This window comes from Narcine bancroftii, chromosome 1 (genome assembly GCF_036971445.1).
Source record: "Narcine bancroftii isolate sNarBan1 chromosome 1, sNarBan1.hap1, whole genome shotgun sequence".
Classification (NCBI taxonomy): Eukaryota; Metazoa; Chordata; class Chondrichthyes; order Torpediniformes; family Narcinidae; genus Narcine; species Narcine bancroftii.
The window spans coordinates 438,860,446-438,884,379 of NC_091469.1; the positions used below are offsets into that span (position 1 = coordinate 438,860,446).

At 38.6% G+C, this 23,934-nt stretch overlaps 1 protein-coding gene across 5 annotated transcripts in view; it reads left to right on the plus strand.

The window, feature by feature from the left end:
- cdk14 (cyclin dependent kinase 14) overlaps positions 1–23,934 on the plus strand; it is a 776,693-nt gene that overhangs the window by 137,291 nt on the left and 615,468 nt on the right. Inside the window, exon 1 of one of the 5 annotated variants that reach the window (XM_069914352.1) lies at positions 16,115–16,182. The exons of the other annotated variants lie outside the window; for them this stretch is intronic. The gene's annotated coding sequence lies outside the window, so the exon portion shown is untranslated. Of the gene's footprint in view, positions 1–16,114; positions 16,183–23,934 lie in introns of those variants that run through there. 5 annotated transcript variants of the gene reach the window in all.

Consider the following 23,934-nt stretch of genomic DNA (forward strand, 5'->3'; position numbering starts at 1 on the left):
AACCAGCCACTCAGTATCTTGCTGAAGAAACCTGCCCCATTAGGGTTCTCCAGATGATAACCTCTTTCTTTCTGGTCACCACAGACTTCCTTTTTGTTTCTCTTATTTCAAGTGAAATATTAGGCAGCCAGTTCTCTCCTCTTGCATGAACCACAAGGGCTTTGATCAGGCTGAACTTAGCAGTCACAACCAGTCTTCCAGCTGGGGTTTTCCACAAACTTGCCAGCTTGTCCTGTTCCAGTCCCAGCTGATGCTGCTGACTGTAAAACTGCAGAACTGAATTCTCTCTCTCTCTAAGAGAAAAAAGCCTGTTTTATTCTCTCTGCTTGCAAAACCACATGATCTTCTTAGAACAGCAAGTTTCACTCCAGACAGTTCTTTCTGGAGTTCTTTCATCTGTTGTCTTTTTGTAAACAGCAATCCATTAGTGAAGTCCATTGGACACTCTCCAAAGCTTTTGCAAAGGCTCTTGGCATTGGCCTGTCTAGCATGAACAGAGGACCAGTATTTTAAGTAAGATCTGTTTTAAAATGTTTGTATGTGACCTACACTAAAAAATCTGCCCCAGTTTAACTCCCCAAAACATCTATAATCTGTCACAGATTTTGAAATGGATCTAATTTTGCCTGCACAGCATAATTTATTTCCACGCAGCAGCATAGTTTATTACTACACAAGTGTGCTTGCAAATTGTGTATATACTAGGAGCAGTAAGTTCTGAACTCTATTCACCATAATTTATATGGAAGATTGTCAGGAACTGCCTAGAAACCACTTAAATGGTTAATTATATAATTTAGCTGAGCTTTCTTCCCAAATTACAAATTGGAAATCTTCCTCAGAAATCCAATTTCAGGATAAGAATTGTTATTGCCGGTAAAGAACTGTTGTAATGCTGTTTTTTAAATATTTTTTTTATTTTTCACAATGTGAACCATATCAACCAAAATGTATACAAACATTTCTCATTAAATATACACAGTGGCATTTTCTCCCTTCCCCCTCCACCCTCGCTTGTACCTTCCCACCTGCTCCAAAACCAATAAATATTCAACATATACAATACAATAAAACCATAAAACAATGTCTTCACACAATCAAAAATAAACAAGAAAAATGTGTCATCTACTTTTACACACTGAATCAAGTCGTTTTGTCTTCTTATCATTTTAGGGGGTGGAAGTCTGAGGCAAGCCCTCTCTGTTGTGTTCTATGTACGGTTCCCAAATTTGTTCAAATAATGTGACTTTATTTTTTAAATTATATGTTATTTTTCCCAATGGAATATATTTATTAATTTCCATGTACCATTGCTGTATTCTCATGCTCTCTTCCATTTTACAAGTTGACATTATACATTTTTTTGCTACTGCTAAGGCTATTGTAATAAATTTTTTTGCGCTTTATCCAATTTGAGGCCTAATTCCTTACTTATGTTACTTAAAAGAAAAATCTCTGGATTTTTTGGTATGTTATTTTTTGTGATTTTATTTAATATCTGATTTAGATCATCCCAAAACATATTCACTTTCGTACATGTCCAAATTGCATGTACTGTTGTTCCAATTACCTTCTTACAGCAAAAAACATCTATCTGATAATGTTGGATCCCATTCTTTTAACTTTTGAGGCGTGATGTATAACCTGTGTAACCAGTTATACTGTATCATGCATAACCTTGTGTTTATTGTATTCTTTATAGATCCAGAACATAAAGATAAAAAATGAAGTATGGGAAAAGTTATGTTTAAATCCTTTTCCCACTTTTGTTTAGGTTTATAGCTTATTTCATAATTTTCCTAAAAATCTTTTAATTATCATTGTGTCTGTAATCACATATTCAAAGCTGATTCCTTCTGGTAATCTCAATCTGTTTCCCAATTTATCCTTTAAATAAGCTTTCAGTTGATGATATGCAAACATTGTACCATGAGTTATTCCATATTTGTACTTCAACTTTTCAAATGTTAATAAATTATTTCCCAAAATACAAAATACAAACCGGAGGGCAGATTACTATTTGTATGGCAATAGATTAAGAGATGGGGAAATACAGAGAGCCCTAGGGGTACACCAGTCTCTGAAGGCGAGCATGCAGGTACAGAAGGCGGATAAAAAGGCAAATGGTATGTTGGCCTTCATATTAAGAGGGTTTGAGTATAGGAACAAGGATACCTTACTGCAGCTGTACAGGGCCTTGGTGAGACCCCACCTGGAGTATTGTGTGCAGTTTTGGTCACCTTATCTAAGGAAGGATGTTCTTGCAATGGAGGGAGTGCAGAGGCGATTCACCAGGCTGATACCTGGAATGGCAGGAATGACTTATGAGGAAAGATTGCGCAAATTGGGATTGTACTCCCTGGAGTTTAGAAGATTGAGAGGGGATCTCATAGAGACATATAAAATTCTGGCAGGACTGGACAGAATGGATGCAGATGGGATGTTTCCAATGATGGGAAAATCCAGAACCCGGGGCCATGGTTTGAGGATAATAGGCAAACCATTTAGGATCGAGATGAGGAGGAATTTCTTTACTCAGAGGGTGGTGAATCTGTGGAATTCATTGCCACAGAGGGCAGTAGAGGCAGGTTCATTAAATATATTTAAGAGGGAATTAGATCTATTTCTTCAGTATAAGGGTATTAAAGGTTACAGAGAGAAGGCGGGGACGGGGTACTGAACTTTAAGATCAGCCATGATCTCGTTGAATGGCGGAGCAGGCTCGAAGGGTCGAATGACCTACTCCTGCTCCTATCTTCTATGTTTAATCTATGTTTATGTTCTATTCTTTTGATTCGCTTTCTCTCCCATTCTCTAATGGAAAGGTTATCTATTGTAAAAGGGATGAGTGGGTGTTGTGTCAATAACAATTTTGGTATTTGGTCATTTGTTTTTTTCCTTTCTAAGTGGATCTTCTTCCATATATTAAGTAAATGATGCAATACTGGTGAGCTTTTATATTGCACCAGCTTTTCATCCCACTTATAAAGTATATGTTCCAGTACCTTCTCCCCTATTTTATCGAGATCTATCTGAGTCCAATCTGGTTTTTCCCTTGTCTGGTAAAAATCTGATAAATACCTTAATTGTGCGGCTCTATAATAAATTTTAATGTTTGGTAACTGCAAACCACCTTGGTTATACCTCTCTGTTAATTTATCTAATGCTACACCCGGTTTTCCCCCTTTCCAAAATAATTTCCTTATTATTCTCTTTAGTTCATTAAAGAATTTCTCTGTTAAGGGAATTAGTAATGATTGAAATAAGTATTGTATCCTTGGGAAAACATTTATTTTAATGCAATTTACCCTCTCTATCAATGTTAGGGGTAATTCTTTCCAATCTTCTAAGTCTTCCTGGAATTTCTTTATTAGTGGCTGATAATTTAGTTTGTACAAGTGGCTTAAGTTATTATCTAGCCTGATACCTAGGTATCGGATTGCTTATGTTTGCCATTTAAATGGTGATTCTTTTTTAATTTCTGTATAATCCGCATTACTCTTTGGCATCACTTCACTTTTATTTGCGTTGATCTTGTACCCTGATATTTCTCCATATCCCTTCAATTTCTTCTGTAATTCTTTTGTTGATATTTCTGGTTCTGTTAGGTATACTATGATGTCATCTGCAAATAAGCTGATTTTATACTCCTTCTCCTTTATTTTTATCCCTTTTATTTTATTTTCTGTTCTTATCAGTTTTGCCAATGGTTCTATTGCTAAGGTGAACAATGAGGGGGTTAATGGACATCCCTGTTTTGTTGACCTACTTAATTTAAATTGGCTCAATACATATCCACTTACTGTTACTTTCACCAATGGTCCATTATATAATGCTTTAATCCAATTAATATATTTTTCTGGTAGATTGAACCTCTGTAATACTTTAAATAAATAGTTCCACTCTACTCTGTCAAATGCTTTTTCTGCGTCTAAAGCAACAGCCACTGTTGGCTTCTTATTTCCTTGAACTGCATGAATTAGATTAATAAGTTTACAGACATTATCTGCTGCTGTTCTTCTTTTCTTAATAAATCCAGTTTGATCTTCTTTTACTATTTTTTGTACACAATTGGCCAATCTGTTTGCTAATAATTTTGCTATTATCTTATAATCTGAGTTAAGTAGAAATATTGATCTATATGATGCTATTGTTAATAGATCCTTCCCCATTTTTGGTATTACTGTAATTATTGCTGTCTTACATGAATCTGGCAAGATTTGTGTTTCTTCTATTTGGTTCGTTACTTCCAGGAGAGGAGGAATTAATAACTCTTTAAATGTTTTATAAAATTCCATAGGGAATCCATCCGCTCCTGGTGTTTTATTGTTCGGCAGCTTTTTTAATATATCCTGTACTTCCTCTAGTTCAAATGGTTTTATCAGTTTGTTTTGTTCCTCTTCTTGCAATTTCGGCTGTTCAATTTTAGCTAAAAACTCTTCTATTTTATCATCTTTCCCCCTCATTCTCAGTTTGGTATAATTGTTCATAAAATTCCTTAAAGTTCTCATTAATCTCCATTGGATTATATGTAATTTGTTTGTCCTTTTTCCTTGATGCCAATACAGTTCTTTTAGCTTGTTCTGTTTTAGTTGCCAGGCTAATATTTTATGTGTTTTCTCTTCCAGTTCATAATACTTTTGCTTTATTTTCATTTTGTTCTTCTCCACCTTGTAAGTTTGTAACATTTCGTATTTTATTTTTTTGTCCACCAATTCTCTCTTTTTTGTTATATCATCACTTTTTACTAGTTCTTTTTCTGTATTTACTATCTTCTTTTCCAACTGCTCTATTTCTCAATTGTAGTCCTTTTTCATCTTAGTTACATAACTTATTATCTGTCCTCTAATGAAGGCTTTCATTGCGTCCCATAATATAAATTTGTCTTTCACTGATTCCGTGTTTACTTCAAAATATGTTTTAATTTGGTGTTCAATAAACAATCTACATTCTTGCCTTTTAAGTAGCATGGAGTTTAACCTCCATCTATATGTTCTTGGTGGGATGACCTCCAGTTCTATTGCTAATAACAGGAGTGAATGATCAGATAGTAATCTAGCTTTATACTCAGTTTTCCTAACTCTCCCTTGAATATGGGCTGACAACAAAAACATATCAATCCTTGAGTATGTTTTATGTCTACTCGAATAATATGAGTATTCCTTCTCTCTTGGGTGTTGCCTCCTCCATATATCCATAAGTTTCATTTCCTCCATTGATTTAACCATAAATTTGGCTGTTTTATTCTTTTTGCTTGTCGTTTGTCCAGTTTTATCCAACATTGGATCCAATTTAAGGTTAAAATCCTCTCTTATCAATATATTTCCTTGTGTATCTACAATCTTCAAAAAATATCCTGCATAAACTTTTGACCCTCCTCATTACGTGCATATATATTGAGCAAATTCTAAAATTCCGAGTATATCTGACACTTTATCATTATATACCTCCCTGCTGGATCTATTATTTCCTCCTCTATTTTGATTGGTACATTTTTATTAACTAATATGGCTACACCTCTAGCTTTTGAATTATATGATGCTGCCGCTACGTGTCCTACCCAGTCTCTCTTTAATTTGTTATGTTCTACTTCAGTTAGATGCATTTCCAGCACAAATGATATATCTATTTGTTTTTCTTTTTTCAGTAAATTTAATAACCTCTTCCTTTTAATTTGGTTATGTATTCCATTAATATTTATAGTCATATAGTTCAACGTAAAACAAAATTCTCCCTTTTTTTTCCCCCTTCCTTACTTCCCTTCTCTTTTCCCTCTAGTTCTTTACATAAACATTGTTTTTACATCTTTATATATACTTTATCACCATTCTTCATTCTTATTACATCTCTTCATCTCTCCTTCTGTCCTGCAAACGCTATGCAAATTCTTGTGCTTCCTCCGGATCCGAGAACAGTCTGTTTTGCTCCCCGAGTATAAATATTTTAAGCATGGCTGGATGTCTTATAATGAATTTATAACCTTTTTTCCATAAGATTGATTTTGCTGTATTAAATTTCTTCCTCTTCTTTAAGAGTTCAAAACTTATGTCTGGGTAAAAAAATATTTTTTGACCCTTGTATTCCAATGGTTTATTATCTTCTCTAATTTTATTCCTTGCCCGCTCCAGTATATTTTCTCTTGTTGTATATCTCAAAAATTTTACTAAGATGGATCTTGGGTTTTGATGTGTCTGTGGTTTCGGAGCTAGAACTCTGTATGTCGTTTCTATTTCCATTCCTTCCTGCATTTCTGTCATTCCCAGGACCTTCGGGATCCATCCTTTTATAAATTCCTTCATGTCTGTGCCTTCTTCACCCTCCTTCAGGCCCACTATTTTTATGTTTTTTAGCCTACTATAATTTTCCAATATATCAGTTTTCTGACATAACAACTCTTGTGTCTCTTTAATTTTTTTGTTACTTTCTTCCACATTTTATACTATTTTCCCTATTTCTGGCATGACTAGTTCTAATCTTTGCATTTTATCTTCTGTTCTTTTCATTTTTCTTTTAATTGCACTAAATTCTAATGACAACCATTTTTTAAATCCTCTCATTTGTTCTTGAAAAAAAGCTTTATCTATATTCTGTCCTTCTGTTTTACCTTCTATTTCTCTGTGAAGATCTTGGTCTTCTCCTTCCTCTTCTTCTGTGTCTGTACCTGTGTTTGTGTCTTCTTCTTCTCTTCTTTGTATCTGTGTCTCTTCTGGTTTTTCTGATGAGTTCCTGGTATCACTTTGTCAGGCCTCTTCTTGCTGGTCCTCTTGCTGTTGGTCCTCCCCTAATGGGCTGCTCATCTGTTTGGCCTCCTGCTGCTGCTCCTCTTGCCGTTCACCCCGTCAACTTTCTTCCTCGCCTGGTTCCTCACTCCCTCTCCTGTCGCCTTCCTCATCTTCCAGCTGAGAGCCCTGGTGTCAGGCGACCCTCAGCTGGTCGCGCCGCGGTTGCCCGCTCCTCGGCTGAGCACCCCTCCCGTCAGTGTTTTCTTTTACCTTTAATTGTGCAGTTGTGCACTTTTGTTTGGCTCAGAGAGCCATTTTTGGAGTCCACCGGTCGGGGGAGTCGCAACTCTGCAGGGCCGGCACCAACCTCGAAGATTGGGTGCACTTCGCCACCACGGCTCCTTGTTCCTTCGTGCAGGTAAGGCCTTCTTCTTTCTTTTTCGGTGAGTTTTCTTCTTTTTTTTCCCATTGTTTTTACTTTTTCCTTCTTGGGTGCCATCTTCTTTCTCTTCTCTGCAACTTTATCTTCTATTTTTTATTTTTTATATTTGTGGAGCTTTGTCTTTTCTTGACTTTTTTTCTTTTTTCTGAAGAGGGCTGGTTTTACCCCTCTGGCCACTACTCCATCATGTGACTCCTCCCTCTTGTAATGCTATTTTTGAAGTGATTTGAAAGTGTTGCACTGAATTAATGGTACACTCATAAAAATAATTAATATAATAAAGGTTAACTTTCTATTACCCATGTGGTATTGGAGCACAAATGATCTTTGAAATGGTCTTCTTTCAACTTTGATTTTTTGTGTTAATGATTTTCTATACGATTAGAAGTAAGAAGTTATTAGAGTAATATTTTTAAGAAGGTTGAATGATCGTGGATAATAATGGACAATAGGTAAAACAGAAATTAATCAAATATGGTCACCATAGAGGCAGTTCCTCTCTCACCAATTTGATTGTAATTTTCTAAGAGTTAATACAATGTCTCGATGAGAGAAGTACCAAAGTACCATTTATAGAGTCTGCATAGATAACAGTAAGGCCTTTGGCAAAGTGCTATGCTTGGAAGATTGGACCAAAAAAATTAAGGATCAAGGATTACTTGGAACATTGGATCCAATATTGTCCTTATAGTAGTAAGTAGATGGTAATGATGGAAGGTTATTTTTATGCTTGTTGACCTGCATCTAAGGGAATAGTGTTGGGACTCTTCTGTTTGGTACATACATAAATAATTTGGATATGAAAGTAGGAGCATGTTTATTAAGTTAAAAACATGACATGAACATTGTTGATGATAGTATTCTTAGGCTGCAGGGTAATATTGATGAGTTATGAAGATGGGCAGAGCAGTTGGAGAAGACATTTAATCCTGATACATGTGAGGTAATGCACTGTAGGAAAATTAATAAGGGTAGGACATTTACATTACTTGGTAGGAGCCCAGGAAATGTTGAGGAACAGTGGAATGTGCAAGAATTCCCGAAGGTAAATAAATTGTCAAGAAGGCATATGGGATACACCAGTTGGAAAAAGACAATAAGTGCAGGGAGGGAGGCTGTGCAAGTCATTAGTTTGGCCACAACTGGAGAACTGGGTACAGTTCTGGTTGTCACATTATAGGAGGGATTACACTGGACATGGTGCAGACGGGATTCACTGGGATCTTGCCTGAAAATTATAAAATGGCAGAAAATTGAGGAGATTTAGTGGAAATGTGGAGAAGAATATTTTTACTCAGAGGGTGCAGCAATCCAGAACATATTGTCTAAGTAGATGGTATATTCAGGCACTCATCTAAAAGTGCTCTTGAAATGCCACAGTATTGAAGGCTATGGGCTAAGTGTTGGGAAATGTGATTAGTGTGGATGAGTACTCAATTGTAGCTATAGCCATGGTGGGTCCACAGGTCCATTTCTGTGCTATGTGACTCTAATTGATATTCAGTCAATATCACATAAAAAAAGAGGAATTCTTTGGTTTCTATTATTGCTGTTTGTAGGATTTTATTTACACTTTTGAAGTACCAGCCCCTATGTTTCAACAACAAGAGCACTTTAGAACAAATACTTTGACTTTGAGATGACCTGAACCCCTTGGGTGCTATATAGAAAACAAAAGCCACTTTCACACTTTCATCTCACTAAATTTGCTGTTGAGTGACCTGGAATAGGAATGGGGGTTTGGCTTTTCACACTTGACCACTCCTAACTGGGACACTTGCAAGGAGCCATCCCTGGGGTTAGGACTGTTCTACCTTCTACTGGTGACGTCATGACACATTGAGCGATGGCCAACCTGCCCTAAATCCTGATCAATGTATTATGATCTTATATTTGAACAAAATTGATCATACATAATTATAACATAATGAAGCTTTATGTACAGCACAGTTTGAGTCCTTCAGCCCCTGTCGTTCTTGTGCTGACCTATATAAACCTTTAAAAGGGACTGTGAGAAAGTGCTAGCAGTAAATAGCAATAGTGAACAATTTTTAAACAGTGTGGGAAAGTTTGTAGTGCTATCGTACACAATTCATACAGTGTGGGAAAGTTAGTAACACTATCGCATACAATTTAAACAGCATGAGAAAGTTGATAGCACTATACAATTTATAAATACTGTGGGGGAAAAAGCCATGTCGGACTTGCCCTCCCAGAATTCCATGCGGCAGAGAAAGGGCTGCATGCATGGATCATTTATAGAGGGGTTTCTCTGCCACACAACATTTTGGTAAGTCAGGTTCACCATTGCTCTTTTCCTAAGGCCTTTATAAATTGTGTGCTATGGCACTACCAATATTCCCACGCTGTTTAAAAATAGTCTGCTATTACTATTTATTTCCTTTTCTCTCTCTCTCTCTCTCTCTCTCTCCCTCCCTCTCTCTCTCTCTCTTCCCCACCCCCTTCTTCCCCCCCCCCCCGCCCCCATTGTGACTTTCCCCATGGCAAAGTTTATACCTTCATTTTAATCTTTTCTTCCTTCAGGTTCCTGCACTCAGGCAAAAACTTGGGTCATTTCAATCCCACAATGCAATTACCCATTTTACACTTGCCTGATTGCAACGCAGGCATCCGCAGACGTCGGGGATTGTACTTGGGTAGAGGCGGTCGATCCCTGGCATGAGATGAAGTCTTGATGCCAGCATTGATTTTGCTTTCACACTAGGCATTTTAAAGGCCGATTGGCGGTTAATTCCTGGGATCACTTGCAAGGGTGAAAGAGGCTAAATATTCACCATAGCCAGTCATTTTGCAAGTGCAAGTGTGTGACTGTTTACCAGTTTTAAAAGTTGCATCAAATTCTCATGATTCACTTGACACAGTGATTACAATAATACTGTGCTTTTGAATTATACTAAAACTGAAACATTTTGGACATTTCTTTTTAACAAAATATCAGTTAAAACTAAAGTGGTAAGGAATAAATATAAAAACACCTAATTTGTGGAAGTATGAGGAACATGCCAGAAACAAGTCAACAATGATCTTTTTGCATAACATTGAGGAGTGAGGAATGCAACAATGTTTAGACACTTTCTAAAAATATTTACAATCTAAGTACATTGTAACTGTTTCCTATTCCTAGTCCCCTGAGCATGAGCTGGAAGGATACATCTACTGTTGAGGTCAGAATCACAAACCTTGTTACAAAACCCTGGTTAGGCTTTACTTGGTGCATCGTGGAAAGGAGAGATGTGATTGTGCAGAGGAACTTCATCAAGATGTTGTCTGGAATGAAGGAACTTTAGTTGATGGAGGCAGATTGGATAATCTAGGGTGAAGGAGGCAATGAAAAGTGGACACATTTGAGAGGCATCAGCCTCTTTTCCACTGGCATCCTAGTTAATTGGCCGTGCAGTCTGGGACAGGAAGCCTTTGTGCTGTTTCCACTGGGCTTCCCTTAACTGGGACAGTGACTGCTTTTCCATTGGACACACTCATTCCTGGGGATCGGAGTGTTCTATCTTCAACTGGAAATGGGTGACTTTCTGCTGTCCCTTTTCCACTGGTTTAATCAGCACGCCTTGGGTTGTCTATATAGCACTCAAGGAGTTCAGGTCATCTCAAACACCGGGGATCTGTGGCGGTTAATTCTCTGAGTGAAATTAAGTCGTTTGATGCCAGCGTTCAGACAGTGCTCCTTTTCCACTGGACCCTGTCCCCAATGACTTCCCAGTTAATTCCTGGGACAGGGCGCTAGCGGAAAAGGGGCTATAGTGAGGGTAGATGGTGATGGACAATGCATCAGAGGTTGCCTGTGAGGGCTGAGCGAGTGGTCTGGCTGCTCATTGCTGAGGTGAAGAGCTCAGTGTGTGACTGTTGGCCATTGCTGGGGATCAGGAAGGCCTGCTCCATGTGTTCAGAGACTGCCTTGATCCTTTTGCCTCTCTCCTCGCCAGCTGTTGAATGCAAGGTAAGTAGATGTCTCACTATTTTGTTTGGCTGCACGATAATCAGAGATTTCTCTATGGTAACAATCTTAATGCTGGTTATGAGACATCAATACTGAGAAATAATCATGGTGAAGAGACAAACTTCCATCACCACCAACAGGAGGCGCTGAGAGACGACATGGCACCTGGCATGTCTTGTGGTGCCAGACTCCAGTCATGGTCTCTGCATTGACTGCTGACCAGGATTCAGGCCTGAGCTTCATTTTCATTGTTTGTCGCAGCTTACTCATCACTCGCCATGTTGAATCCTCTATGCGACAGCACCAGCAGGCTGATAGTTTTAAACGAAAAGTCTACAAATGCTGGAACAACACACAGAAGTGCTGGAGAAACTCAGCAGGTCACGCAACATCTATGGAAAATATTTGTTTTCTGAGAAGGGGTTCAGGCCTGAAATGTCAACTGACTATTGCATTCCAAGGCTGTTGCATGATGTGCTGCGTTCCTCGAGCATCTTTGGACAGAGTCACTAGCAAAGCAGTGGGACGGGGAGGGGTTCACAGCCAGTTCCCAGCTCAACACCCCAAGAGGGTGAGGAGTGATACAAAGGTGTTTGGACTCGAGGGTCAAGGGGGAAGCCCAAAATGTTGGTGATGTATCTTTACCTTTGCTACATAAAGGCTGTTTGACCTGCTGAGCTTCTTCAGCATTAGTAAAAATCATCACCAGTGGATTGAATTATACAGCTTACACAGTAAATGCAAGTGATAACTTTGCTTACATGAGATCTTAAATATTCCTTTCCTCCTTCATAAGAAACAAAGAAATGGTGGAATGGAAGAAAGTTGAAAAGAATGGTACAGGAACAAGTCTACCACGTATATGCCAATCATGGTACAGATTTAAATTAATCCCATCTGGTTGCACGTTATCTATGCCTCCATTCTTTGTCTGTTGATGTGCCTATCAGAATGTCTCTTAAAAGTTCAAAGTCTGGTGTGTCAGCTCATCAAGGTTAAGTTCAGGTTTATTATCATTCAAGTGTATAAATACAACTGAAAGAAATGGCATTCTTCGGTCCTTGGAAACATGCAAACATATCTATAAACATAGATTTAGAACATGGAAAAAATTCCAGATATGAATGCAAGGAGATGAAGTATTTGTTAAAGTACTGCACAATGACTGTTCTTGATTTAGTTAGGCTACAATGTAATGTGTCAAATTGAACTTTTTCTGGTTTGTATTTCATCTTTAGCCTTGGTGTGTAGCTGTCAAGGTTATAAGTGAATAATATTTTACAATTTTATACATTTGTGAAATGCATGGGAAGATATGACAAAAACTTGCAGGTAAACATGAAAGTCTGCAGACGCTTGGATCTTTAGCACAATACACAAAAGTGCTGAGTTGGCCAAAACATTGGTTACTTTCCCATAGACCTGCTGAGCTTCTCCCGCACTTTTGCGTATTGCACAATAACTTTCAGATTGTGATTTATTGGTGATATAATGTGACATTGGTGCCCCACATTGTATATATCTGTAATGCTCTAATGTTTTTATTTTATCTTGCATTATTGTGCATTAAATATTCGAGCTATATTAATTTTTAATCTATGTAGCAAGGGTTACTGCAGTTTAAATTACTCATTCTAGAGCAGTGATTAAAGGAAATAGAAATAAAAATGCTGAAACATTCAGCAGGTCAGGTAGCTTCTGTGGAAAGAAAAAAAAGAAGTTCATATTTAAGATCAAAAACAATTTGTTGGAACTGAACATGTGATTTATCTTTACACCATTCAGATGTCCTAAATTTTAGATCTTTTTCCCATATGACTTAGGTTTTGTACATATGCAGTCAAACCTCTAATATCAGTCACCTACGGGATTATGGATACTGGCTACGTGAATTGTCCGGTTGCCTGAAGTACACTCTTATCATGTCTAATTATACACTGTGGTGGCATGCTGCGTGACGATCAAGTCGGTTCTCCAGGAGGTGAGGGCATCTAATGGCCAGCACCCCGCGCAGCGGCACTGTCCCAACAAGTGAATTGGCCTTGCTGCACAGCCACAGTTAGGGACAGTGCGTGGGGAAGAAGGGATTGTTATGCAAGAAGGTACCCGCGCGCAGGAAACCCGCTTTTGTTATGAAGGTCCCTGTTTTCTGTTGATAATCAAGTGTGGAGTTTTCTTTTGCTAGTTGGTTGGGGTTGCCAGTTGCTTGAATTCCGGATAACAGGTTTTGTACTGTATCCTTAAATTTTTGCTTGGATGAATAATTTTTGAGAATACTTGTTGTAAATTCAAATTTTTAATTGGTTGTTTGTGATCTATTGTTAATTTAATGTTAAAAATGTTTTATTAAGCATTATTGATAGAGGTTAACTTCCATAAGAGTTCCTTTTTGATTCCAAATTTCCAGTTGCACAAGAATATTTTTGAATTTGAACATTGTTGAAATTATGCATGATTGGAAGTTGGTAACCAATTCTATTTTTGGTTGACCTCTTCTCACTTTGCTTTCCAGTTGCTGATAGAGGTAATCTGCTTTGCCCTATTTTTTTTTAAAGTCTATGATCACATTTTTCATGTTTAATTGCCTTGAGCATTAGGAGCCTTTACAAAATAATTTAATTGTTCATTCCTAATGTATATGTAGTTTTTATTTTTCAAAATGGATTGTTCTAAAGTTAGGATCAAGGTCAAAAAGGATATTAGTCTGTTCATGGAACAAAAAGAGCAGGTGAATTAATTATCTTTTTATTGGCTTTGACATAATTTGAAATAGACCCAGATGTGTTGTGGAGAGTGGAGTCATGAGCCTTTACTTATGCACCTGTTAGCACTGGCAACCAGAATCGTTCTCTCCTCATATTCTCTTTTAAATAGATCCCAATGCATTTCTTATTATAGATAAACATCATTATTATGTACAGTTGTTTGTTTTCCTACTTCAGAGAATCTCTCTTGGTGCCTACTGCCTAAATAGGTGAATGTAAATAAAGTTACAAGGTTATAGACTGTGCTTCCTGGAATATTAAAGAGCACTGGAGAGAAAGGATGTTGCAGAGGGATGAAGACAGAATCTCTTTGGTTTGAGCTATTAGTGGGAATTTTATGCTAATAATAGTTTATAAGTAGCAGAGAAACGGAAAAGTTATTATGCACAGTAGAGAAGTTTTATGAGAAACTTTAATTCACCTAATGTAAATAGTAATAGTGTTAAAGAGAGAGAGAGTAAAGTGTTTCTAAAAATGTCTCCTTCAGCTAGAGTGGGTTTTTTTTGCCCAATGAGGAAGGTTCATTGCTGGTGCAAAAAAAACTGGAAAATGTCAGCAGACTAAACCATCATCTGTGGGGGCAAAAGTGATGTCGATATTTTGGTTCAGGACTTGCATCAGGACTGGACTTTTGAATCTTGGTTCTGGATAATGACCTAGGTCAAGCACACCAAGTTTTTAGCTGAAATATTGGTCATAACAATTTTAAGAAAATAAGCAGGAACCCACATTATAAATACAGTAAATAATTTAGCAGAAGATCACTTTCGAAGATCAGCGAGCTAAACTGGAAGTAATATTTGATGGGTATCACAAACTGAGCAATGGTTTGCCTTTAAGAATAAAGTGGCTCAGGTGTGGTTGGGAAACAGTCCCATGAGGGCTAAAGGAAGAATAAACAAATCCAGAGTTCCCTTGTTGACAAAAGAGGCAAAAGAAGATAAAGCAAATTAAAGACTGCTGTCTGCAAGTGGTGGGTTGTAAATGACAGCAGGAATCAGGGTGTTTGAAAATTAAAATGAAAACAAGGTGCAAGAAGATTATCAGTTGATATAAATTAAAATCAACGTGTTCGACAGGCATGTAAGTGGTAAAAAGGCATAATGTGGTGGAGTGTGGCAAGAAAAGACTAAACTAAAATATGCACATGATGTTGAGGTGAAGATAAGGTACTAAGTAAGTACTTTGTATCTGCATCATAGAAGAATACCTTTCAAAATGATGATGAAGAATAAAATAAAAAATGTTAAAAATATCAATGCGTACTGTACTGGCTATTGTCTTTCAGTACAGGGATGGGAGAGCGATAAGTTCCTTATTAGAAAAAATGGAATGAGAATAAACCCTGCAACTACCTGCTTGTCGGTTTAATCTCAATGGTAGGAAAGCTTTTAGAAACCGACCTTAGACAAAATTGATTATTACCTGAAGGAAAATGGATTAAGGCAAGACGCCATTGATTTCCCCGGGCAACTTCAATGGAAAAAAAATGTAATAGAATTTTAGATGAGATAATGGATATAATTGATGAGCAATGATGCAGTATGGGGTAAATGAACTACCAGGAAGCTTTGTGTAAGATGCCTCACTATAGGCTGAATGGCAAAGGTAAACAATATAGCAGAAAAGAGGCATGGATGTGAGGTTGATGGAGCAAAGTGAATGTTGGCATTCCTCAGTGTTCTGCATTGGGGTATTCCTTTCCTTCATTTATATTAATGGCATGTACTTGGGGATACACACTACAATTTCTAAATTTGTTGACAGAATTATGAACTCAGAAAGTGATATTTGGTTGCAAGAGGATATAAACAGTTCAGTATTCTGGTCAGAAGCTATGGTAAATTTTGAGATGATGTATTTTGGTAGGAAAAGTGAAGATGAGCATTATGTAATATTGGATACTGTTCTAAACAGGGTGCAGGAACAGAGGAACCGGGGGCTAAGTACTGTGTACAAATCACAGAAAATGGCAGGGTAGGTTGAGAAAATCGTTCATGCATACATGGTGCTGGGCCTTATTGATAGAGGCACAGAGCAAAAATGCTGCAAAGTCATGCCGAACCTTTATAAATAACTGTCCTGGCTGCAGCTGGAGGGTTGTGTTCAATTCTTGTTATGACATTACAGAAAAGTTATAAAGGCTTTAGAAAGGGTCCAGGCAAGATTTGTGTGCCTGGTTCCAAGCAGGAGGACAGCATTTACAAGGATAGGTGAGAGTAGTTTCCTTGCAATTCTTCTTTAGAGAAGAGAGAGTGGGGGAGATCTGACAGAATTACAGTAAGTCCCATTCTTCAAACTCATTGATTTATTCAGATACTGGAACAGAAGGACAATGAACTTTAACTTTTATTAAAGTTGTACTTCAGTGGTCAGGGGCATTCTAGTTTAAATACTTTTCAAAATGTGATGTATTTAATAAAGCATTTATTGATACGCACATATTTCTCTTGGAATGGAGGGTGGTGTGGGGTGTTATCCATTACAGGCAAAATATTAAGGGCAAATTATTAACTCTGCAGTAATCACTCAAAAAAGTATGAAATTGTGCTAAACACCAGTCTTTAAATGATGTATTTGTGCATTGGTGTTAGATTTACAGATAACAAGATTAATCTCTATCAGTGCCTTTGAGAGCCCGTGGGTTCTGTGCACAGTAAACAAAAAGAGATTTTAGTTTGCAATGGGCAAACTGTCGAATAGCTTGGCTTTAAAGCATACCTGATACCTGCTAATGTTTGACTTTACTCATATTGATTTATGATATCTATTCCATCTTTAGAGCACAACATGTTTTGTTAGGGTCCCTGGTACTTCATTCATTCCAAAACATTTGTCCTCCTTTGGTTACCACATAACAAATCAGACCTAAACAAGTCTTTGTTTTGTGAGCATACTGGGTGGTATTTTCTACATCATTCCACTGTGCAAATTGGAGTTTCATTTTCAGTTTGTACTGATGGCCAAGCATTTTGAGACCAGAATATCCAAGTAAATTGTTTCTTATGGGTACTTGGATGATCATATGTCAGACATTTGTATGTCAGGGAGTGAGTGGATATAAAATGATGAGGGGGTTGGACAGATTAGATGGTAAAGAGCTTTTCCAATTGGAAGGGTCAAGGATGAGAGATGGTAGATATAAAATAAAAGGAAAGTGTGAAGTGACGTGGGGAGAAACCTCTTTACACAGCATGTGTTTAGAATTTGGTATGCACTGTCTGTAGATGTGATAGAAGCATTGTACATTTTGAACTCCAAAAGGCAACTAGATATATGGTGGAAGTTTCTTCGGCTATAGAGAAAGGTCTTCATATGGGTGATACTGGAGAATGGTTTGGGTGAAGGGCTGGTACAGAAATAATAGTTGAGCACCCTCCTCCATTTCGATGATTGAATTGTTTATTATCATGTATACTGAGACAGCAAAAAGCTTTAAATTTAATTTAGACATACATCATGGTAACAGGCCCTTTAGGCCCACAAGCCCGTACTACCCAATTACATCCAATTGACCTACACCCATTTTGAATGGTGGGTGGAAACTGGACCATCCAGAGGAAACCTACTAAGACACGGAGAGAGCATACAAACTCCTTGCAGACATCGTGGGATTCAAATGCCAGTCATTGGTGGTGTAATAGCTTTATTCTAACCGCTAAGCTACCTTTGCTTTGCATGTTTTCAGGTTAAGTCACCTCAAACTGCAGAATCCGCAATAATGAATAAGCAAACAGAAGTGCAGGTAACAATGAGTCAAATAGTATCGGGTATAGTTACCTAAACAAAGTGCAGGGTGTAGAGAAAACAGTTCAATGTTCTAGGTTTCTGGGAAGTTTGTGGTGCAGTTATTTTATATGGTTAATTATAAAAGTGAAAGAAAATAAAGTGGGAAAGTTATGATGAAAATTATTCATGACAATTCAAAAGATAAGAAGTTGTTCACCAGATGTGACTTGTAAATGCAGTACCAAGGTTTTTATCAAAGCAGCTTCAAACTACTTAAAATAAACTGGTGGCACTGCCAGAGCTGCTGTAATGGCAGGGCTGCTGCTGTAGATCCGGGAGAGTTGAGATCGGACATACAGCACTATTTGAAGGCCTCAACCACCCAATCCTAATGCCAGCAGGTCTGAACTGGCTTTAAATGGGCTATTAGAGGAGCCGATGGTGTTTTGAAATGAAACTCCTGCAACCTCGGGGGTCTGTGCCCAAGATGCCAGAGCCTGTGCTTGGCGGCGGCCATAAGGGGTTGCAGACTCTGTGGAGCAGTGGACCGATGCAGAGCAAACAGTAATGGGCAGAATGCCCTTCATTGAGAAGAAGCATGGGAGATGATCATACGGGATGATGACTATGGCAGCAGAACAGCTCAGCTGCTGAGTGACCCACATAGACTGAGGATGACTTACAGTCATTACCTGCCCAGGCTGCGGGCTGCTGGAGACTGACTCATGGGAACCAGGTATTGGAGCGGGTGCTGAGGGCAAGAAAGGCTCCCGAAGGGCCTTGGGAGCTGAAGGCTTCCTGATCATGTCGGAGGTTTGGATCTGGAATGCAGGTTGACGATGAATTGTGCAGGAGTCCCAATGAATTGAAAAGGAGTCTGTGCAACTATAGAGGCTTTGTAGCGCTGGAGATAAATCTTCATAGACACTGTTTCTCTGAAGGGACTCTGTTGCTTCTCTTTCTGTTGTATTGTCAGGGGCACCAGGTGACACTTCTGCCAACTCTTTGTCTGTCTTAAGGGAGGTAGAAGGCAATTTTGTACAATATTACATGTTCTGTACTATAAATCTTGAATCTTCCAATTTTAACATTGTCCTAATCTTCTGTGGTAATGTTCTTTGTAAGTAGCCCTTAAAAATGAATATAAACAGCAGTATCTGGTGTTTCTGACAGTGGATAGCAATTTGTGGAACTAATTTGTGAATATTAGCACATCTGTTAACTCGAGGAAAATATTTGGCTAGAAATCCAGAATGAAATTCTAAAATTAATTTGCGACTGAGGTAGGTAGTCATATCTACTGTGGACTTCAGTGATTCTGATCGAAAAGGGGAAAGCTTCGGCTTTACGATTAAGTATCCCTGTAGCAAAGGAAATTTCAATAGTGGTATGGCAGGGGTAGGACCCGCTGCCACTTTGTTTTCAAGGCACATGATTAGCTCTTTGCAAACAACATTTGACTTCAATAGAAACATATGAAAAGAAGGGGAATGGAGACAATTGCAGTAAACAAAAATAAAGGTACTCCTGTCAGGGCTTACCTTATTAAACTTCCAATGACTTCGTGTCCATTTAAACATAGACGTCAGGAATTCATCATCTTAGTTGTCGTGCCTCACTGATATTCATAGTCATAAAGTTCTTCAGCACACAAACAGGCCCTTCAGTAAGGAGGCTTACAACTGCCAAACTTTAAAAATTATTATAGAGCCGCACAATTAAGATACCTATCAGATTTTTATCAAACAAGGGAAAAACCAGACTGGATGAGATTAGAATTAGATAAAATAGGGGAAAAGATACCTGAACACATATTATATAAATGGGATGAAAAATTGGTACAACATAGAAGTTCTCCAGTATTACATCATCTCCTCAATATTTGGAAGAAGATTCATGTAGAAAGAAATAAAACAAATTATCAATTACCAAAACTAATATTGACGCAAAACAAGTTACTCCCTTTTACAATAGATAACCTTTCCTTTAGAGAATGGGAAAAAAAAGGGATTAAAAGAATAGAAAATTGTTTTTCAGGAAATAGATTCTTATCCTTTGAACAAATGAGAGATAAGTACAATATAACTGGAGATACAGCGCTGGCATATTACCAATTGAGATCCTACTTGAAGGATAAATTAGGAAGCAGTTTGAGTTTGCCAGAGGGAAGTAACCTTGAATATGTGATTACAGATACAATGTTAATCAAAAGATTTATAACAAATATGTATATTAAACTGCAAGAAAAGGAGAATGAGGAAACAAATGGTAAAACTAAACAAAAATGGGAACAAGATTTAAATATAAAGATAAAAAAAGGAAACATGGGAGAAATTATGTTCTGGAACGATGAGAAATACAATAAATACGAGGCTACGTATGATACAATATAACTGGATACACAGACTATACATTACACCTCAAAAGTTAAATAAATGGGACCCAACAGTATCTGATAGATGTTTTTGATGTAAAAAAGAAATGGGAACAACAATTCATGCAATCTGGACATGTGAGAAAGTAGAAAAATTTTAGGAAGATCTCAATCAGATATTAAATAAAATAACAGAAAACAATATACCAAAGAATCCAGAGATCTTTCTCCTAAGTAACATAAAAAACAAAGAATTTGGAATTGATTTGGAGGATGCACAAAAAAGATTTGTTAAGATAGCTCTAGCCGTAGCAAAAAAATGTATTATGTCAACCTGGTAATTGGAAGATAATCTGAAAATACAACAATGGTATATAGAAATGAATAAATGTATTCCATTAGAAAAAATAACATATAGTTTAAGAAATAATATTGAAATATTCGAACAAATATGGGAGCCTTACATTAAATACAATAGCGAAAACCTACCGGGGACAATCAATACCTAAGTTGATGGAAGGAGAAGGAAAGAAAAGAATGGACTCAGTAGAATCTCTGGTGTATTTTTGTTGAGTGACAACATTGTCTGACTGGTTTAATGTATCCTAGATTGTATACCTTAAATGGATGGAAGGGGGGGGGGGGTGGGGGGGGTGGGTTGGGAGGAGGGAGTGGGGGGGGGGGAGAAAATGTCACTGTATATGTGTGAAAAGGAAAAAGTGTGTATCATGGCTAATGTGATTTATGGTGTGAAAAATAAAAAATTTAAAAAAAACAGGCCCTTCAGTCCAAATGTCAGTTCTGACCAAGTTGTCAACCCAAGCTAATCCCATTTGCCTGCACTTGTCCTGTTTTCTTTTCTCTCTTTCTCCTTTCACAGAGCCAAAATAAATTAACACCTTTTGACCGTTGGTCTGGAGTCCTCCCCCTTTCTCCAGTCTTTATTCAGATGTCTTTCTGTTTTTTTTTGCTTTTCTCTTGAAGAGGGGCACAGACCGAAATGTTTGTAATAAAGGTGGCACGGTTGGCGCAGCGATGAGCGCAATGTCTTTACAGCGCCAGCGATTGGGACTGGACTGGGTTTCTGTGGTGAATCTTTGTCGTGCTGTTAGTCTCTCGCTGTGCTTAGTTGGCTTTACTGACATTGTACGTGTATTATCTCTACCACTCCCCTTGGGTATAACTGTGTATGCACCCGTTATCATTTATTATTGTACCACTAGTTTCTACTAATAAAAGCCATGATTCCTGCTTAACTACAAAGCCTTTGTCTTCTTCATTAACTGGCACTTCAGTTTCTAATCCCATGCTGTCTATAAGGAGTTTGTATGTTCTCCCCGCGTCTGCGTGGGTTTTCTGCGGAGGCTCCGGATTCCTCCCACCATTTAAAAACATACCTGGGATGTAGATTAATTGGGGGTAAATTTTGTGGCATGGACTCATGGGCCAAAATGGCCTGTTACTGTGCTGAATGTCTAAATTAAAAAAAAAGCTTTACCTCCTATGGACAATGTGCATATACACTGACATTCTTACTTTCCACTGCCTAATGGTATGCAAGGTAAAATCCAAGCAGTTAACATTCCAGAACATCTTTGGAATGTGAGTGGAGACCAGGGTACCCATTGTAAGACCAAGTGGTAACAGGGAGAACATGTAAGTGCCATGCTCTGTCTAGGGCAGAATTGACTTTGGGTTGCTAGAGTGGAGAGGCAGCAGCTTCATCGTTTTGCAATACACAAATGTGCTGGAGAAACTCAGCAGGTTGCGTAGCATCCATGGGAAGCAAAGGGTAAGTGATGTTTCAGGATTGAGCCCTTTATATGCATGGACAAAAACGGACAAGTGTCTGAATAAAAAGATGTGGGAAGTGGGGGGAAGGATGAAGGAGAGGAGAGAGGAAGGGGCAGGGGAAGCAATGTAGGCTGACAGGTACAAGGTCATAGGTGAATACAAGTAGTAAGGAAGAAAAGAAAAAGGCTGAGGTGATAGGTGGAGAGGGAATGGAGGGTATGGAGAGTTGGAGGAAAGGAGACAGCCAGGGAAAGAGATTTGAGAGAGGGGTTTCACTTTCTACCACTTTACCTACCTAACTTACTTTCTTTCTCTTTCCCTCTCTCGGCCCCACTCTCCCTTCCTACCCCCCTACCTAATGGGCTTCTCCCTCTGCATGACTTTCCATCTCCCACACATGCTGTCCTGTAGTCTAACATCTCTGGGGCTCCTCCCTGAGTTTCTTTCCCCTCTCCCTTTAAATAGGTAATTTCACCTGTTCTATTTTAGACTTGATAAAGGGTTCAGACCCGAAACATTGACTGAAAATTACAATCTATTGATCGATGCTGACCGACTTGTTGTTTCCCGAACAAATCCTTGTCAAAGCAAGATGTACTTAATATATCAATTCACTAAATATTCAGTTTGAAGTGTGGTTCACTGTAGAGCAGCAAGCAACACAAAACTTGAAAGAATGAAAAACAGGCTTTAATCAGCTTAAAGTAGAAAACACCGGAAATGTGTGTGTGGTCTCCAGTTCCACGTGCCCGACTGGTTTACGAAAGGGCCGGCTCGAGTCTTTGTATGGTCCAGTGATTGACAGTTGGCAAGGTGGGGCCAGCCTCCCAGGTTACCTCCCTGCAGGTACAATGGTTGCCCCCTGCAGAAGGCTGGTAGGAGTGCGGCTGTAGTAATGGTTATATCACCACAGTATCCCGAATACTCCAATGTAAAGATGCATATTCTACCCCTATGCGGCTGTCAGGAGGCCATTTGAAAGAGCAGGAGGTGCCTCTGAGGCGCACTTTCCAACCCTCCTCCGAGAGGGATAATCGCCGGAGCACTGAAGTCCCCCTAGGCACCTAAATACAGTAACTAAGGGGATGACAATCAGCTGGTGAGCGCCTGACAGTCCCCTTCCCTGCTGCCCCTGTCCCCCGGCGCGGGATATCAAGACTGGGGTGGCCGGCACGGGACGTCGGGGCTGGGGTGGCCGGCACGGGACGTCAGGGCTGGGGTGGCCGGCGACATCCCATGCCAGCCTCCCCAACTCTGACATCCCAAAGGGACAGGAGCCAGCGTGCGCTCTGAGGCGCCTCCCGTGCAGCTGTCCCTTTCAGGAGCTTTTAGCACTGCCACCTGATTAACCATTCCACAGGTCTGAATTTGCTTTTGTAGGTGCATTCTTGGTGGAGAATGCACCCGAAAGCGGCTTAAGTTTATTAAAAACAACCAAATGTAATTACTTTGGAAGTAATCATGTTTGTTGCAGAAAACTTTTTCTGTTCTCAATTCTACCTGTTTTTGCCATATTGAATGCTGCGTTTACAAATCTATCATCTTTTCATTCATGTACCAATTGTTTGTGAAATAACTTTGCAAATAATGCATGAACATTTTATAATGCTTCATTTGTTCTGGAATTAGAGATGCTGTTGATGTCTGTAAATATGCTCATGTCCTTGAAGAATGGTAAAATAGCAGTACTGCTTCTATGGATATCTTTGACATGCAAGACACCTTAAGGTTTGTTCATTTTCAGTGGTCGAAATGCTTACTGTCAGCCAGCAACCTGGCATGATGACTTCATACATATATAAGTTATGGAGCCCCTGGAGGAAACCCAATCAGACACCAAATGTACCAACTCCTTACAGACAGTGTGAGACTTGAATTTTGGTCCGGTCCCCATCGCTCACACTATAAAGGTGTTACGTTAACGACCATGCCACCCTCACTGGAATCGTTTTAAGTACAGTTTTATACTGCAGCTAATACTTTGGAAAGATGCTTAACCTTTTGCTTTTAACAAGAACACATTCTTGTGCTCTTCAGATGCTGGCTGTGGTTTTTTTTTAAGTTTGCATCTAATTTTCTGCACAATTGATTACTTCTTGGTTGGAGCGAGAAGGCAAGATTTTATCAAATCGTTC